The 19,520-nt window shown below is 36.9% G+C and overlaps 2 long non-coding RNA genes across 7 annotated transcripts in view; one reads left to right on the plus strand and one right to left on the minus strand.

Moving 5' to 3' along the window:
- Positions 1–17,455, minus strand: part of LOC125630061 (uncharacterized) — a 94,309-nt gene extending 76,854 nt beyond the window's left edge. For 3 of the 6 annotated variants that reach the window (XR_012666416.1, XR_007354542.2, XR_007354541.2), the window contains exons 1-2: positions 17,325–17,433; positions 16,256–16,394 (exon numbers count right to left, since the gene is read on the minus strand). This is a non-coding gene — a long non-coding RNA (uncharacterized LOC125630061). Of the gene's footprint in view, positions 1–11,256; positions 11,334–16,255; positions 16,395–16,738; positions 16,795–17,324 lie in introns of those variants that run through there. The other 3 variants (XR_012666415.1, XR_007354543.2, XR_007354544.2) reach the window with 3 other exon arrangements.
- LOC125630062 (uncharacterized) lies at positions 11,608–18,561 on the plus strand. Its single transcript, XR_007354545.2, has 4 exons — positions 11,608–11,694; positions 12,568–12,647; positions 17,426–17,549; positions 18,131–18,561. It is a non-coding gene; the product is annotated as an uncharacterized LOC125630062 (long non-coding RNA).
- Positions 18,562–19,520: the final 959 nt, after the last annotated feature.

Raw genomic sequence — 19,520 nt, forward strand, 5'->3', positions numbered from 1 at the left:
TTTTAAATGCTACTTTTTGAAATTTTGCTCTGTTTTTTTCCACAATACTTTGGGTTCCTCTAATTAAACCACCAGAGTCCCCACCATCTCCAAACATTTCTCCCTCCCTCTCTCTCACATACACACACTCAGATATCATGAAAAGAAAAGGAGTACTTGTGGCACCTTAGCGACTAAAGTACTCCTTTTCTTTTTGCGAATACAGACTAACACGGTTGCTTCTCTGAAACCTCTGATACCTGTCAGATATCATGTTAGCTCATAGGTACGTCTGACATTTTTTTAATTAGACACAAAGATTTATTCCTCTGAACCTGAGTTCGGCCAGATTAGCTGACAGAATTGTCAAGTTCCACTGGCTATTTTGAAAAACAAAACCTAAAATATTAATTTTCATGTTTGTCAACATTTTCTCACCAGTTCTATTCTAGATAGCCATGCTGTGGAAATAACCCAGCAGGCTGGGAAGCAGAAGATCTGAGAGTGGTCTCAAGAAGATATGGGCCTCAGCATGGCCACAGGTGGGGTGAGCAGGAAAGTATGTGTGCGACATGGGAGACAGGGAGAGTGGAAATTTGGGGAGGTCTGGGGGGCCAGTAGCTGTGTGCCAAGGTACCTCTGGCACATCAAGGCAGCAGATAAGGCTAGAGATACATGGACTATGGCTGATGTAATGGAGGTAGTTGAGGCTGAGAAGCGAAACTAATGAATAGCACAGACAAAATGTTGCATCACTCAGCTGCTTATTTCATTATGTTTTAGGGTTTTCACTGGTGGATTCTGCAATAATAACCTTAACACTAAGCTGCTGATATATTTTGTGTGGGGAGAGAAAGACAGCTTGCTCTCTCCCCCCCCCCCCCACATATGTCCTGATTTCTTTTGTTTCAAAATCTCTATTTAAATGACTAAATTATTAAAGAAGGTTGACCATTAGGAAATTCCATCATAATTCAATCCAGAGCTCACATTCTAAAAGTAAACAAAAAAATAGATTTAGCAGCACTCAACTAGCAAAATAATAACAGAAGCAATCTACCAAACTAGAAACAGTTGCTACACTTAATTCAGCCCTGTCATATGCAGATGCATAATTCTCATTGAACTAAATGGGTGCTGAATTTAATCTATAGTCAGTTTTTTAATTTTATACAGAAGATTTTATTACTATAGTCCCCCCACTGTAAAAATATCTTAAATAAAAAAATCAGAACAATTAAATAATAAAAGTTTAGTAATGAATTCTCTTTTTTTATCAATACTTAGTGACCTTCACATGAGATATCACTTGAAAAACTCCAGAAAAATTAACTTGAAACACTATGTAACTGGGGCTAAGAGACCAAGACATGCTAATGCAGGGATGATATTGGCAAAGATGAAAAGGAATAAGACAAATTAAAAGGAATCACAAATTAACCATATTCTTTCTTTTCCACCCAGCCACATAAACAGTTTAGAGCATGGATACATCTGGGTTTCCACTGAGAATATATGTTATAACTGTATTTATAAAATGCTCGTATTATAAAAGAAGAGATTTCACAATCTGTGAAAAATATTCTGACCGTGCTGGTATCTGGTGTAACTTCACAGGTTGGAAAGAGCTAATATGCCATTCTTGAAGTCATTCCATTCAACAAAGGGACAAAATACCTTTAAAATGCCTTTCACACTTTTTTTTCCTTCTGAAATTACAATTACTACACACTTTATGAGCCTGCAGCTGGTTTTAGCAAACTGGTATTTGCAGGTCTCGCATGACAGACAGCTGATGAAAGTGACAAGCAAGAGTTTTCATTCATTGCTGCTGGCAACCCACTGCCTTTCTGATCCCTTTCTATGGAAACAGAGATTGGTTGTGGGGGAATAAGGTAAAGGGTTATTTTAAAAAGTCCATATTATCAAATCAGCATCCAGCAGCTGAGTCTGAGCTCTTGTTAGCTGCCTCAGCTGGCTCCCATCATACCCTTCTGTTTCCATAGAAACCATAGCAGCAGCATTCCCAATCTCACCAGGACTGCTCTGGAGTTTGCACATTTGGTCATTTCCAGATCCAGCCTGGCCACAACCCTGGGGATGATGGCTGCTGCACTCTGTTAAAGTCTGCATTGCCGGCCTCCCCCCACAAAGGGACGCTGTGCAGACAGGAGGTCAACTAGGGATTCTTCCTCTCACTCTGCGAGCCCAGGGGGACAGGATGGTGCTCAGAACAGGGGCCACCTCTTGAGTCCTTGCCACAGCAGCTGCTCCTTCCCTTCCACTGCTCCCCACTGAGTGGCAGCAACCAACTGGAGTGAGGGACCAAGAGGGAAGAGATGGCACATTGCTCTCCTCCAAAACCGACAGCACAGGGGACAGAAATGCAATACAGTATCTTGGTGGCCAGCGCGATGAAGGCAGCTGCGCTGTGGCTCCCTAAGTCAGAGCAGTAGGAAAAGGGATTTTTTAAAAACTATTGCTCCCATCCCCTGAAGAGAACAATGATCAGTCATGGAAAGAGACATAGGGACATTCACCCACGCAAGCAGTCTGATTGGCTGGCCATTCCTACGTGCTTTGTAATAGCACCTTATTATTGTAAAACATCTTTCTAAAGCACTCATTACTGTTGTATCTAGCTGCTCTACATCAGTTACCCCTAGAAAGACACTCCAGTTTAAAACACTTTTTACACAGTGAGCAGGTAGGTGCCAGTGGTCAATTTTCCAGAAGAAACTGCTTTCTGAAAGGGGCTAGGGGGAGAGAGAGAGGGAGGGAGAGAGTGTACTACACTAGAGTGTGTGTTGGGGGGGGTGGGGTGCTTAAACACAGATCTTCAATCTGCTGCATTCTCCTCCAGCTGCCTTTAGAGTTGACCCAAAAATGAATATATTGTGAATGTGGAGTCTTGAGCTGACAAATATGAGTCACTGTCATTAAATCAACAACAGAGAGTGACTGCAGCAGAGTAGCTAAAGGTAAAAGGCGGCCTTATTTGCCACTCGTCCCTCCTGGGATTTCAGCAGCAGCAGTGAATACAGTAGGACGCAGAGACTACATCCCTCTGATCAACAGGAGCAGACACATTCAGTGAGATTACTGTTTTAGCCAGTGCCTCAAAATGGTTTCCTCCGCCAACCAACATCACTTCCATCTTATGTAGATTAAACTTGAGCCAGTTACTCTTGGCACAGGTCGCATTTTCTCTCGGGCTGTCTGTCTTCAGGGGTTCTGCACTGTCTCTCTGTCGAAACAGAGACATTGAACGTCAAAGGGTATCATCTGCCTATTGATAACAGTGGAGTCTGTACGGCTCACAATCCTTACTAGTGTTCTTACATACAATCAATGTTGAATAAGAGGTGGCAAGAACCATCCTTGTGGGAATCCTCAGGGAAGAGGAGCAACTCTCCACCACTAATGTCTGGGAACTATTTAAAAGAAGTGAGTAAGTGATCTCTATTGTAGATTTTGCTATATTTGAGTGAAAAGTACGGAGGAATTGTCTTCTCTTTGTAGCAGAAGAGGGACTGCCTGCCTTTGAGCTGACAGACCATAGATCCTTCAATCTCTAATGTGCCAGTCCTGTGGCTGAGAGCATGCAGATGTACTGCTGTGCCATGAATAAGCTGGTGACTGGGCCCCCATTCTCCACTGAAGTCAGTTGCAGAATGGGGGCCCAATCACTAGCTTAGGACTGAAAGTTGTCACCACTTGATCTGTTTATAAATTAGTATCCTATGTGAAAGTAAATTATCTTAGTCTTGCTGAGCAGAGAGGTGTCTGCATCACAATTGGCATAAGTGACACCCTGGTTGGAACATTTAGGATCAAACAGTATAAAGTCTGAATTGTCCTCGTATTTCAATGGTGGCTCCTTTGGGCCAGGTTCGAGGCATATTGTTGGGAAGAAACAGAAAAATTTACTCTGCTGCTGCCGTGTCACACCTGTTCTGTGACCAGAAGACCTCAATTTTAGCACCTTTCATGAGTCCTAGAGAGGAAGGATGGTCTAGTGGTAAGGGTAAAATGGGGACAACGGTACTGCCCTACTTCACAGGAGTGTTGTTAGGATAAATGAATTAAAGATTGTGGAGCGTTCAGATACTGCAGTTATGGGGGCTATATATAAGTACCTAAGATAGACAGAGCCACTCTCTCACTTTCTCTCAAAAACACACGTGCATGTTTTACTGGTACAGGTTCTCCTCCCTTTACTCTCAGAATAGTGCAATTTCTGAGACGTAGATTCAAGCATTTAAAATGCCAAAAGGCATGAATAAAACATTGATTTCTTTATATTCAAGTCTATGCCCTCAGCAATGAGCACGCTGCTACAATTTTCTGCTGCTGTAGGCCCAGAGGAAGATGGCAACTGCTATTGAAGATAAAGATTATTTTGTAGAAGTGCTTCAGGAATTACGAGTGACAAATGAAAAACTGCAAACTTCTCTTACCTCTCTAGAGGAGAGGTTTGAAAGCAATACAGCCATGATCAGCACACAGGCTAAGAGAGCAAAAGAAGCTGAAGGAAATGCCTTGATGGCCTGGAGGAAAAACCACAAGATGTAAAAAAAAAAAAAAAAAAAAAAAAGAGAGAGAGAGAGACTAGAAATTTCACCCAAACCATTTTACTAGTGTTTTCACAATTTGAATATAGAATGGCACATTGAATATGCAAATAACTGAATGCACATCAAGCACATCTATATGCATGGGGTATGAACGGGAAAGAAATTCTGATCCAAAAGACTGAATTGTGGTTGGATCTACGTTTTAAATGTGATAAATGAACTCAGTACACTGTATGGGGAGAAATCTGATCAGATCCTTTTCAAGATGGAAAACACAGAGCAAGAGGAGGGGTGCTGCTGCTGCTGTCTGACACTAGGATCACCAGGAGGTTTGAGGCGAGACACCTGGGTATGCATAGGCTGAAGTGCAGGCAATCCTTTATGCAGGAAGAGGTGAATTTCAGTCTTAGGGCCTAAAATATTGTAAGGAGTTTATTTAGTTTCCACATCATCTGTTACAGATACTTTAAGGCTAAGGAATTGTGAGCTAAGCACAGATGGATTCAGGAGCTGTTAACATGAACATCTCTGGATCAAAAGAACTTACAAACGCCAGAAGGCAAATACAGTCAGAATTATTTCTTCCTTTTCTTTTGTGGACACAGCTTCAGAGCAGGCGATGTTTGAATAGTCACCAGTCATGCAGCACTTGAGAAACCATCCAGCAGGTCACTAGCCAAAACGTGTTTCCTACTCACCAACAGCACATACTGAATAAGTGGGGAATGAGAGGAAAGTTGCAGTACTGTGTCACACTGCTCGCCAACTGTGATTTTTGACTAATAAAATTATACATGTATTCAATTTATAAATCACATGGACACTAATAAGTGCCCATCCAAATCATTCTAGCAGCTTTTACCCTTAACACCCTCCCCCACAAAAAACTCAAACATTAAGTGTGAGCAGGGATGCAGATTCACCAAGGATTGTTGCCATGGAATAATAATATCTAGATCTTATATAGTAGGTCTCAAAGCACTTTAAAAAGGAGGTTAGTGTAATTATTGCCATTTCAGAGATGGGGAAACCAAGGCACAGAGAGCCAAAGTGACCTGCCCAAACTCAGCCAGCAGCCTAGTGGCAGAGTCACCTGATATTGGCTGGTGGAGGGGGGAGGAGAGAATGGGCAGTGAGAGGGATAAGGAAAAAAAAAAAAAGAACTAGGAAGACAAAACACAAAGAACCTTGACAGTGCAACATTATAGTTGAGATTTTAAGTGCACAAAAATCATGATATTGAAAGCTATAATTATCATGGAAACTAAATTGGCTGCAGTGTGTGTGTGTGTGTGTGTGTGTGTGTGTGTATAAAAACACACAAAAATGACATTAAAAGAATATTACCAAGGGAAGTCAAGCATTCAAGATAGGAAATGCCAGAATGAAGGGTGCCTGTGCAACCTTAGTCCCGCCCCCTTGTATGTATGCATTATGATACGGCCTTTACTGACATGGTTACATATGGTATTTTCCAGAAGCCCATTACCAAACTTAGTGCACAGGATAGACCTGTGCTAAATTGGTGGGGATATGGTAGGGCTGAAGGATATTTTAAACAGAGGACCTTGAGAGTAGGGTTTTGTTCTGGAGAATGGAGGAGCAGTGTAATAGCAGCGGGCCTGGCTTTGAAGCCAAATCAAATCCAGCACCCATGCTAGTGAAGGGGCGAGGATCTACAGCAAGCAAGAAGAGAGCAGGATAGGAACCAGACTGGTGATGCTGTAGCCATACAGCCATACAATACATCTTTATCACCAACCTGTGCCAAGTTCAAGCATTTATCTACATGTGACATACCAATCACTTGAGCCACCCAATCCTCTGGAAAAATATCCTATTACAGTGTAAAAGAATCCAGGCCGGAAATTACCATGTTCCAGTAAGTTTTAGGAGAAATTTTCACACAAGTTTTTTATTTTTCTTACAGAGAAGTTAACTTTCTGTTATGGAACTTACTCAGGGGAGGAGTCTAAAGAACAGGCAATCACCCAATAGCACATGTATGTGTCATAGGATAAATATGAACTACACTACGTAACTGACAATTTTCAGTAAGATTATTTTGTTATGATTTGTATATTCTTAAACTTCTCTTCTAAAAATACAGACTCAGAGTCAGATTTTCAAAGCAGAGCACAATGGGTGTATCAAAAAAAAATCCATGTGTCTAAGCTAAAGGTTATATACATTTGCAAGTGCCTACCTGTTTACATATATAACTAGATGATTTGAAAAAGCAAATACAGATTTCTACAGTGCTGCACCCAGATTTCAAAATCTGACCCTTAATATACCAGTTAATCTAGTCAGAGAGAGAAAAGAACAATGATTAACTTTATTAACAGAGCAGCACTGATTTTATGAGGTTTTAAAAATATTTCCAATTTTCCTGCAACTATCTGCACCTTTGAAACATACCTTAATTACATTATATTTCCAAAGTAGAAAGTCAGTATATTGCTACAGATATTAAAACCATACACCAAATAAATATGACCTGGTTCATAAGCTCAAGGGAGTCCCAAGCACAGAAATCAAAATTCTTGCTGTGGACCAGTGGAAGATGAGTCAGTGGTGAAAATGATGCACTCAGTCTCCAACGGAAGTGTGACAACTGAAACACTTAAACAGCATCTCCTCTGATTAATCAATACTGCTGTATTTGGCATCAGTTAAGAAAGAAGATAAAAGTGTAAAGTGGAGGAATTCTAAGTAGAAATCTAGAAGTTTGAATCAGTGGTATCAATGAATACTTGTATTTAAGTGACACTGCAGAATTACAGTTATAATAAAAGTTGCAGAATAAAAATATGAGTAAGGATATACTGTGGGGCCTGATGCTGCAAATCTTATTCCTGTGAGTCATGGTTACCCACAAGAGGAGTCCAGTTGACACACAACTTGGTTTGGGTGTGGTCACAAATACACATCAGAAGCATTCAGTGGAACTATTCTAATCTCTGTTAAATTGCAGTGGATGAGTGAAATACAAATTTTACATACATCTAATAAACTTGCTGTATTTTTCTTTTTTGAAAAAACAATGTATGAATACTGTAATACCAATGTGGGCAAACTGTAAACTAGAAAGGATGATGTTCTCATTCCTGTTTTGAAGATGAGAATATTACAGATTAGTTATTTAAACTATGTTTTTACATTACATTCTGCTTTTATTACATCTTAAGTGAAAGTCATCAAAATGTCATTAAGGCCTTTGTGCTTGGCACTATTTGAATGTAAACATTTCAGCAAGCTTGTTCTGAGCCATGCAATACTGATTTTTACAGTTATAAACATCCAATAAATGAAAACCTGAGTGTTATGATTAGACTTTGAAAAAAAAAGATCAACCAGTTTATTTTCTGTCTCCTGTCTTTTACATCATCTTTAGCATTAACTACTAACACAGTGCTACTCCTAGTAAACTAACCCCAAGGAATGTCCTGCCAAATTCTACCATCAATCCAATGCTGAAAAGCAGCTCAATGGTGCTGTAAAGCTCCACCTTACAAATTCCATTTCTTTGGGCATTGATTCTAGTGGCAATTATTACCTGCCTAATCTATTGAAAAACTTTCTGCCATTGCAGTTAATTCTTATTTGAAGTGCTGAGATTAGGAAGACTAAATAATAGTTTCATGTGTTCAAACAAAACACTAACCCCTATTCTATTCTGTTTCTGAAAACAATTAAGCTACATGAGAAAAACATGCATCAGATCTTAGTAACATGAAAAGATCAGCATGCACTACTTTTGTTTTAAAAACAATATTTTAAAGACAATAAACAGAAATTCTCAAATTGTTTGGGGAATTAATTTTGTTCTATCCAAGTAGCATCTCTTTGGGCCATCGTCAGGGCTGCTGAGAGGAGGCGAAAGGGGGATAACTGTAACGGGGTCCCAAGCTCACCTCCCCCAACATGTTTAATGTCTGTGTAAATAAAGTGAAATGGCAGGGCATGGGGCCCCAGTGATCCTAATGTACCGGGCCCCAAATTTCTATCAACGGGCTGTGGTTTAGCCATTATTTTTTTCTTACACTTCTTATACAAGCTGGATTTTTTTTTAAAAAAGAGTAATGACTTTCTTCAGAAATTCTTACTTTAAGCTATTACATGAAGAAAGAGAGGAAAAGCCTCAAACCCACTTTCAGCTTAAAAATGTGTAATTACTGATTAGGTTTCCCTTTCTTTAACAATGTCAGCTACCAAGTACAACACTTAATTTGTCTCATTTCCCCCCCTCATAGTAGTAACCTGTGGTAGCCAATTTAGTACAAAAATTATTAACTCATTATTGAAGAAAAGTACTATGAAGCATTATTCTGTATTTGAAGTATGCTAAAAACAGAAAATGATTTTGCCGCTGCTAATCTGGGATCATTATCACATTAGCCTAGCATGCATACGCCAAATGACAAATCAAACCAGTAATTTTAATATAAGAAACATTTTACTATTCCTCTCCTAAAACCCACTCTGCATTCAATAACCTCTTAATCACAGTAGTTTCTTTTGAAAGAGATTCTGTAATACATGAAGGTGCAAGCACCATTAACTATCACACAAGGAGAACATTTCTGGTAGTAACAAAAATCTGATACTCTTTGAATTCAAGGTACTTGCCTCAAACTGAAACTGGGAATTTCCCTGAGCTAAGTCACAGTTTGTTTGACTGCATGTACTTTAAGAGTTAGTGATAATGAAGTGGCAGACAAACACTATCAGAGAAAGCACTTCTGACTTTTTACTATCCCTACAGATTAAATACATTCAGAATCTATCCATTATATATTCAGATAGGGAAATGGAATGCTAGCCTTTCATTGTCAATCTACATAGAGTCTCATCATCAGATAGTACAAATGAAATGCTAATGTAAGAAGATGAATGCCAATTTCCTTCACTTTGCTCCAAGTTTCAGTGGCTCTCTACAATAAAAGATAGCTGTTTGTGGAGACTGGCTTGTTCCATACCATTAACTCAGAACAAAACATATTTTTAGTGGGACAGCAGTGTTTACTTGTAAGAACTGATGAATTGTATGCCACCATTTATCACTTGCAGACAAAGACATTCAGGCTCAATTTTGGACATAAATCAAGGTACATGCTCCTAAATAAAAAAGGATTGCTTAAGTCCCTAAAACTGCATAGATTGAGGTCAGATTGGCCATAGCAACCACGAATGGTACTTAGGCCTCCAGCAGGACTTAGCAACCAATAAATGAGCTTAGATCTCTTTTCATCTCCACTGGTGTGAAAGCCAAAATTAAAAAGATTAGATCACCCTGCACCCATCACAATAGGCTTCACAATGAAAAAGTCATTTCTAGCCTTTGAATCACATCAAATAAATAACATTCATCCCTTCTATAATGAACAACTTTCAAAGTAAATTGAATCTCCATAGTGCTGCTTTCCCTTGCTGCACCATATTTACATAACAATATATCACAGGAAGCTCAGAATCGGTCTTGTAAATGGGAGACTCTGAATAAAATGAATCTTTAGCACAGATTACTGTATATTCAGCTTCAAACTGCCTTCCATTTCCCTTCTTTAACCAATATATTATAGATTACAATCAATATAACAAATGCTTTAAAGCTTGCAATATGAAAGTTTATTTCAATATGGGAATTGTACGGTAAATAGATTTTCCCCCTCTCATTTGAGAATTAGTTCCAAATTCTACTTCTAAGTGCCCAAATACTATCTGGTTAATATTTGATTGAAAACAGTGGTACATTATTCCAGTTTATCACAACCTCCTCTCATGCTGTAGTTATTTCACTTTATTCTTTAAATTATTCGATCTGTTCTTTTAAACCCGCTACACAGTCTAGTATTTTAATTTTCTATTTCAACATGAAACATTGTTTTTTGTTCTTGTTCCAGTCTTTGGAACATTAGTTATTTGTAAACATTTAACAAGTGTACAATATCATTGATTGCGACTGAAATAATCTAAACAATTTTAATTAAAAAAATTCTCTCAAATGTTCTCGTCGTCTCATTACAGGAAAAGCATTTTTCTTATGCTCAACTTGTCCTTATTAAAATGGATCAGTATCCCATTTTCATTGCAGAGTATATAAACTACTGTTTAATGGAAAGTGTTCCAAAAGCAATATCTTAAAGTCAGAAGGTTATACCTACATTAAAAATATGCTGGAATAATTTCTGCCTTCTGCAGCAGCAGCTCATGTAGATAATACTATTTGAACTCAGCAGGCAACCTCATTAATTTATAAAGCTCTCTGACCCCAGTACAGTTAACAGTGTAAAATAATTACAAATTAGGGTTGAAGGAGCACTGTTTTAATATTGCATGGGTCCTGCCAGCAACAAAACCATTTTATTGTGTCCCTATATTTATTATGACTAAATATAATTTTACCTTACCTGAAATGAAGCTTCCTGGTGAATTTTAAAAAAGTTGAACATTAGAAGAAACCTTCATTAAACAGCAACTGTAATAGCTACTACGCCAGTGAAGAAACCTTGCCTATTTTCTCCAGTCATTCTCGTAACACAAAGCACTGCAATTACTGGTATATAGGCTAGTAACAGCCTGGATACAGCAGTAAAGTAAAATATTTTAATAACAAGGCACATTTTAAATGTAACAACTTCTAACTCCTCTAGAAGGATATAAAATACTTGAGTGATGTATAAATATTCTCTCTTACCTAAAACTTGTCAGAAGAAGAGATCCTTCTCATTGTTGTCACCTCCCGTGCCCCCTCTTGCCACCATGGAAATTGGTTCTGCTATGTTTATTGCTCTGTGCCTCAGTTACAGCTGTGACACTAATCTGCCTGCACAGACCAGCAAACGTACGTGTGTGTGTTGGGGGGGGGAGGTGGTGAGGGGGAGAAAGAGAGAGAGAGAGAGAGAGAGAGAGAAGATAGCCTACTGTCTTCTAGGCTGAGAACCTAAACCTCAGGCCAAGTCAAGGCTGAATGACAATGATCAAAGCTCTGTCCTTCATCAAGAGAGAAGACAGGATTTTTTTCCTCCCAATGAAAAGTGGGACTGTCATTAGGGATTCTCACTAAGAAACCTCTAACAGAGACAGACCTTTTCCAGATTGCTAGTGCCTGCCCAGCAGTCCGTGCAGAATACAGGTAGCTATTGTTCCTGAGACAGATATGTAGCCAACCACTCAGACTGTGACAGATCTCAACAAACCAGTGAGCCTGCCTTCACTTTAACTCTTTATTTACTAGTACTTTACTTTTTGCTGAAATACAAAGCTCTCCTTATATCCCTATGGGGAAAAATGAATTGTAAATAACCACATTTTGGTTAAGAAATGAGCTTGGTATCTTATACATAGAAATGTTCCCATTTAAACTTAAAAAATACTACCTTCACGCTGTAGCTCACGAAAGCTTATGCTCAAATAAATTTGTTAGTCTCTAAGGTGCCACAAGTCCTCCTTTTCTTTTTACCTTCAGTTCAGGCTCTCTTGTTCTGAAATCTGACTGAGCCTAATGGTTAGACATGGTATAGGAATATTAGACTCCAGTAGTAATAAAGAATTCAAATTATACCAGGTCAATAACTGATGCACTATGCTTTATGGAATGTTCATAATTTAAGGCTAAATGAAACCGTTCTGGATAATCACCGCCATGTTTTTACATGCAAATATTCTAGTTTTTAATAAAAGTGAATTGTCTAGTGACAATGTGACATAGTGCTACATGTGTTATCTTTAACATACAGAAGATTTTCCACTGGAAGTCAGCTCCCAGTTTTAATCTGGAGTGAATGTAGAAATCCCAAAAGGAAACAATGTTAGAAAGGGTTATCTAGGTAGTCATGATATTAGCCATCCTAGTCCCCCCTCCAGTTCTGTCACCTAGGTTTTCATAAACAAGTTTTAGCAAAACAAGCTTCATATAAAATAAGTTATGAGTTTAGTTGTAAAGACAAAAATCAAGAAATAGCTCATAAATTAAGGATAATATTCTGGCTTTTATGCACCCACTTAGGCCTACAGTAGACAGTACAACAATCTGTGAACAACTACTGATTCGACATACCGGGCACCCAGTGAATGGGTTCAGGGCAGGTCAGTATTTTAGCCTTTAAACTCAATTTCCTTTTTCCTCTGTTTAAGCTGGTCTCAACTGTATTTTAAACATTGTATGAATGCACAGGTGAGTGAGTGAATACTTTGGGGGATGGGAGGGAGCTTGTTTGTTTTGTTTTTAAAAAAGGCCAAGTTAAAGTATATAAAGGGTGGGGAACAGAAAGAAAATCTTTCATACCAAGATAAAATATGAAATATAAGATGAACAATTTTTACCACTGATCATAAAAATGCAAATTAGAGATATCACTTGAAAAAACATGGATTTTCAACAGGATAGAATGTTACTGTCTGTGGCGTAAGTACAGAGTTTCTCATGTGTGCTCCATAAAAGTACACTGCACAAGCTTAATGAAATTTCTTTGAAAAACAGTCCGTGGTCATTTTTTAAAGGTGCAGAGTAATATTTTCTACTTGAGTGAGGATTTTATTGTGCTTCCCCATTAATGATAAGGGTCAAGTGGCCTTTTATAATTACCCCTGTCCATCAAGAAGGGAGGGGAGTGCCTTTTTAATAGGAATCAATGTCATTCATTGGAACTCGCCCTGCAGGGCAGAAAATCCTCTACAGTGCAGGATGCATTTTACATAGCCAGGACTGTGGATTCTCATGCTCTGCTGAAGGTTTACTCCTGAATGTCTCATTTTAGTTTTTCAGAATATCAGTATATAAAGAAAATGTTGAAATAACTTACCTATGTCAACAACTGAAGTATTTGCAGGGGTACGTGAAGAATGTTTTACTGTATACATATGTTAAACGTGAATATTTTCCCCATGTTAAAAAGGACATTTTATTACCAGTTTCTGAGAGTTTTAGGATGATTCCCCTTTCTATTTTATGCAAGTTTATAACAAACGAGAATTTGCCATAAGGAAGAGGTGAAAAATAACTGCTGGGGAAAGATAAAGGGCTGGCATCCTCATCTGGCGTAAATCTGTGTAGCTCCATTGACTTCAGTGGAGCTACACTGATTTACATCCAGTGCAATTCCAAAGAACAGCTCGGCTGTATGCACCATAATGTGGCAATTTCTTTTCTACACAGCATGAGTGCTACTTCTGGGAAAAGCAAAATGAAGACCACTAACTTTGTATTGTAAAAAGAGCACTCTAAACTCCAGCTGTTTATCATATGGCAAATGTCTGAGTGTGGTCACATTCGATGTCAAGACTTGATTAGACCATACCCAAGCACATTAGCCTTGAATATTTCATTTTGAACCAAGTCTACCATACTTCTTCCAAAACTTGGGTCCTCAACAGAACAAGTCTTGTTGAATTGTTAGAGTAGGTTTTAAACAATTGCATCTTAGCTTATATAGCCATACACGTCAAAAATATCATAACTGAAAGGATGCAGGAGGGATGTGAAAAGAAAAATTTTCAGTACTGAGATATCACTGTGCTGGGTGCATTATAGAAAGATAAACTAGATATATCAGTCTACATTTCCCGCAAATACAGAATGCCCATCCCATTATCCTTAATGACATTATAGGAAGAACTCTCCTCACCATGTCCATTACGGAGAGAACATTCTTTATGCTATGAGTAAAAGGGGAGAGAAGTTTCTTATGGAAGTTTTACTACACTTCCCTTAAAGCCACCTTAGACACAGAGGAAGGCTCTTAATTCCAGCCAAGTCAATCACAAGCACCCAATAATATGCACTTTGCTATAAAACACAAACTCTTGGGTATCAATGAAAAGTGACATAGAGAAGGTGGAGTTTATTTATCTGTAGTAGTTTCCAATGAGAATTGTTTTTTGTAAAAGCACAAAATATGAGAAATGATGTTTAATGTGTATTTTTCTAAGTGTAAAGGGCATTCTCAATAATATACATACGGAATTAGGTATACAACGCCCATTAACAAAATCAGCAGGTATACACCTATAATTCCCTAGGCACAATGTCAATTATATACCCTCAAATATCTACATGACTTGATCTGAAAAATTTGAATTATATTTCCCAAAAGAAGACTGTAAATAAAACAGAACTCCTACTGTATATTACATAATAATCTAGTGTCTGAGAATTTTACCTGAGGACACACTGCTACAGTATTCTCTTTCAGCTAAGTCAGAGTGTTATACATTCAGACACAAAGCCACATACCAGTATCAGGTATCCATTTCCCCCCAGGGATTCAGTGTTTTAATGGTTTTATAGTAAATAGTCATGTATTAAGAAATTATTCATTCCAAATATAACAGAATAAAAAATATCAACTATATGTAGATGTTATATATGCAGAAATACATACAACATCTCAGAGCATATAACCTTAATTAACCTTTTATCTCAGTTTGTACACAAATTATGTGTAAAAAGTTAACTTTACCAGGGACATAAATACTTATGAACTTAACATTTGCTAGTAGATTGATTTGAAAAATGAATAGAAAGTATTCCCAAATGATATAATTCACATTTAACATAATGACTTTGATTTCTTAATACAAAGCAGAACTCTTACTTTTCACTTGTTTATTTTCCTTTTAAAGTTACTTGTTGCAAAACGCACACATTTGTTTAAAGTATTGGTCTTTATTATTGCAGCAAATGTTTAAAATATAAATACCAACTACAAAAATAAAATATGTAAATATTAAAGTGGAGCCAGTACCTATTTTGCTTAGCATTTGGGCAAGTACAACGTGTAGTTTAGAAAAAATGATGAATAAAAATGTGTTCAATTATATTTGTAAATGACGCTATAAAAACAGGTATTCAAAAAAAGTATCATTAAACTCATCAAAGAGACACTTCTGATATGTTACTAAGTTAATACCTTTTTTTTTAATATAACACAGGGCTGAAGATCACATAACATCTTTCGTCTGAACTGTTTTCATAGAAACATAATTAGGGTACTGAATTATCAACTAGATTTTTTGTAAAAGCAAATGTCAAAGATTAGAACTCATCAAGACTATTACAAAGCTTCTATATAACAATGTAGCACACTAGTGTCAAAGATATATTTCATCAGTTCGTATTCCTATATCAACAAATTATACATTTGATACATGATCTGTTGGTAAAAATTCATTCCAGTTGACATCCTTTTTTTAGCCTGCCAGTTTCTAGGACTTGTGTCAGTGTACTCCATCTTCAAAAAACAAAGCTTTTCTTTGCAAGGTTTAGGAATCTTTACTTGCAGAAAATATATTTTACATCTTGTTCTCAGCCACAGTAAAAAACTAAATTGAAACACCTCATTCAGCATTGTGCCTAGAGCTCATATACAGCTAAGTGTTACCCCAAATAAATTGCTACAAGGAGGCTGTATTTGCAGCTTTGTTGGGTAAATGAAACAGTTTCTTTTCCGTGCACTTGCATGTCAATTCTAGTCTTATTCATTTCAATAGTTAGTCAATAAATAAATACATAACCCTAAACAGCATAAGAAAAAATAAAATTCTCCTAAAAATAATGCAAATGTGGTAGACATCAAAGGACAATATATCACTTTCCCCTCAAATATTGGATATAGTGTGTTTAAGTAGTACACTACACATTATAATTTGATGATTAATTTATTACTGTCATTGACTTACAGCCAGTTTTGACCTACCGCAGTAAATGCTGTTCTATGGGAGTTGCTCATCTTGAAAGGCCATGTGTACAGTAGCTTGATGAAGGGGGAAAAAACAAAACAGTCAGAGCTTCTCTTGTAGCTTCATTGTGCCGTATGCAGTTCTCCTCCTCTTAATCTTTTGATAAAAGTCAGAATGCAACATGATTTATTAATGTAGCAAAGGCTTTACAATTCAGAGCTAAAAATATTATTGGACTTCTCCCTAGCTAGCACTGTTTAAGGAAGTCTTTAAAAAAGCAATTTAATTTCATTCTACCAAGTCAAATTTTCTCCACTGATAATTAGTTTTCATCATATGCATAAAAAGCTACAAAGACGCCAATTTTTAGAATTTATTTTTATTACAGGAAGATTTACCAACTTTTGCAAGAAATTTTATTGTCAGTGTTTCCCCATGGCTAACCTACAAAGCTTTATTGTTAATAATATAATACTCCACAGTAGCATTCACCAATGTACCTTAAAATCAGAAAGTACTTGAGATTTTTTTCTGTACTCCCACATCAGTTATTTTTCTGTAAAATAATTTAAAATCATACCTGTTATACATTTAGTATCAATATTTTAAATTGAATCCATAGAAGTTAAAATACCCACCGTGTGTTTTGAAGACTTAAAACATGTGGTTTGACAAACATTTGTGCTTCTCTAGCCATTATCAGCATGTTTAATACTATGTTATTGAGATATACATATTAGGCTTAAATATATAATATGGGTACTTAACCCCAAACCTGTTCACTTTCATTTAGTCAAGGAGAACTATTTGTTCATAAATGCCTCAAAACACCAGGCTAGCAGTGTTTGTAAAATGTCTAAAACAGCATGGGAACACGCATACAACATGAAATACACTGGACATTAATACTGGAAAAGCAAAAATTGACAGGAAATTTGCCATATTCTTAAAAGAAGAATATGCTGTCCCCATCTCCTCCTCCTTTCCCTCCCAAAAAACTTAGGTCTTACTTGAACTAGACACATAAGGCAGAAAAGTATCCATACAAGTTTACAGCAACAAATGTAATGGTAGACATGTACTTACCAAGAGTCTCATCCTGCTTAGACTTCAGGGTATTTTCTGTGACATGAAGAGTTTTGGATTAGAAGATTTACTGCTGTCCTCCTGTTCTTCTAATTCTTCAGTTGCAGGTACAGAGAAACCACGACTAGTACTGTTTTGAAATAAAGACCGTGGCCTGTGTAAGCCAAGATACTCTGCACTGCCTGAAGATCTCTGCAGTGCTCTTAAACTCCTCCACTGAGACAGGTATTTGTTGCTGTCTGGTGTCCAAACAGGTTCATAGTAGCAGTCACCTTCATTCTTCAGTCTTAGAGGCCCTGTGTGCTGAAAGAAGAGGGGGTTTCCTTTTCTTTAGTATTTATTTGCTTCTGGATTGGAGGAGGAAGGTCAGAGATTTTCAATTTGAGATCAAAGACAGGCATGTAATGGAAATGAAACATAAGTTTTCTGAATTGCATTCAGCTCCCCTAGTTGCTGCATTACTAAAAACCTCACAGTGTTCCTGACTCTCTAAGTCTTGAGGTCTCTGTGATTTTTTTTTTAAAAGCCACATTTTAAACAAATTAGTTTCCCCCACTTGCAGCACTGCAGTCTTTCCATTGTTGAATAGTAACTGTTTCTAAAAAGGAAGCTCTTAATAAAGCTAAGGTCAGACTGCTTAGACCTGGCATTTGCTGAGATAACAAATCAGAAATGATAGCATCATACAGATTTATGAATTTTGTGCCCCCGCAGTCACAAACATCAGACATTTACTTTATAAAGAAAGCTTTTAGATTCTTCCTGCAGTTTCCATAGTGATTTCATTTTTTTCTCTTTTATCACAGATTGGCTGAAGAGCTGCTACTCTTTGTGCTTTAAAAGACTTGTGCTACCAACTGTCGACATAAAGGTACTATAGCTAAAGCACACAAGGAATATATACCATCAAAAGTAATTGAAACGGATAAACGTTGGCAAAAAGGTTTCAGTAATTTCTCCCCCTGTTTCTGTAGAATAGTTTGGTAGAATATTACTTCATCTGAATAAATGAATGTAACTTGAGCTGTACTGCTGTTCTATTTTACCATAAACTATGATACTTCTATTAAGGTACTCGTCATACAAAAAATAATCTCTTCCCAAAAAGCTTTAATATAGCTTAGATCATGCAAAATGCCTGAGCTTGTTAGCCATAAATGAAAGCAATTTCACTTCAATTATTTTAGTCTCATCTACAGACAGTGTTTATGCCAGTGATACTTTTTCTGCCTCTTTCGTAACAGTTTATTCTCTTTAAAAGTGTTCTGTAAAAAATAATTATATTGTTTTTGGCAAAGTATGTTATGCTCTGTACTGCAAAAAATAATAACCTTACAAAACAAACATGAAGAATAGTTTCTGTTTAACCCCTTGATGTAGATGTCTCCTTCACAACACTGAACTCAATCAAGTATACAATTTTATAGTTACCTGCCCTATTAAAATGGAGTTTTAGATTATAAAATGTATATAAAGTATTTCACTACTTCTCTCTCAAATCTCATTTAACAGTAAGAGGGTACATGGTTAATTCCAGCCATAGTTTGCTCTAATCCTATGAGAATTTGTGTTCTTCTGAGTCAAAGACTGTCTAACTTCTTAGAGATACTGAATTCATATCACGAAGTGATAAATGTATTGCAAATAAACTCTTAGCACTGAAAATAATTTTCTAGTTGGCTCTAAAAATAATGAGATTGCCAATTCAGTATGAAAATAAGAAAAGTTAATGCAAAATTCATATGAACAAATATAAAAAAATAAAACATATAAAATGCAGTAACAGTAAAAACAGATGTTCTCATTTAAAAAGGGAAATACAGGCAACTTTGTTTTGCATATGTTTCAGAAAATAAATGCAAACTCAATATATTATCTAGTGATGCACTATCAAACTCCTTATTTTTAATGTCATCTATTTATGAGGCAGATTGTGCATCCAGCTTTGGTTGATGGATATTAAAATCTACTGGTGAGTATTCAAATCTATTAAACAAGCAATAACTTTGAACATAAAATATGTTAATACTTACTGCCAATACAGGTTGTTGGCATGAAGAGGGTTTTTACCACTTGATAAGTGAAACATTATATTTGAGTGGTTTCCCAACACAAATTTAGAATAGAAACAGACGATTGGTCAGATTCTGCACACTTACTTACACTGAGTAGTATCTTACTCTGCAAATGGTCACA

This window comes from Caretta caretta, chromosome 1 (assembly GCF_965140235.1).
Source record: "Caretta caretta isolate rCarCar2 chromosome 1, rCarCar1.hap1, whole genome shotgun sequence".
Classification (NCBI taxonomy): domain Eukaryota; kingdom Metazoa; phylum Chordata; order Testudines; family Cheloniidae; genus Caretta; species Caretta caretta.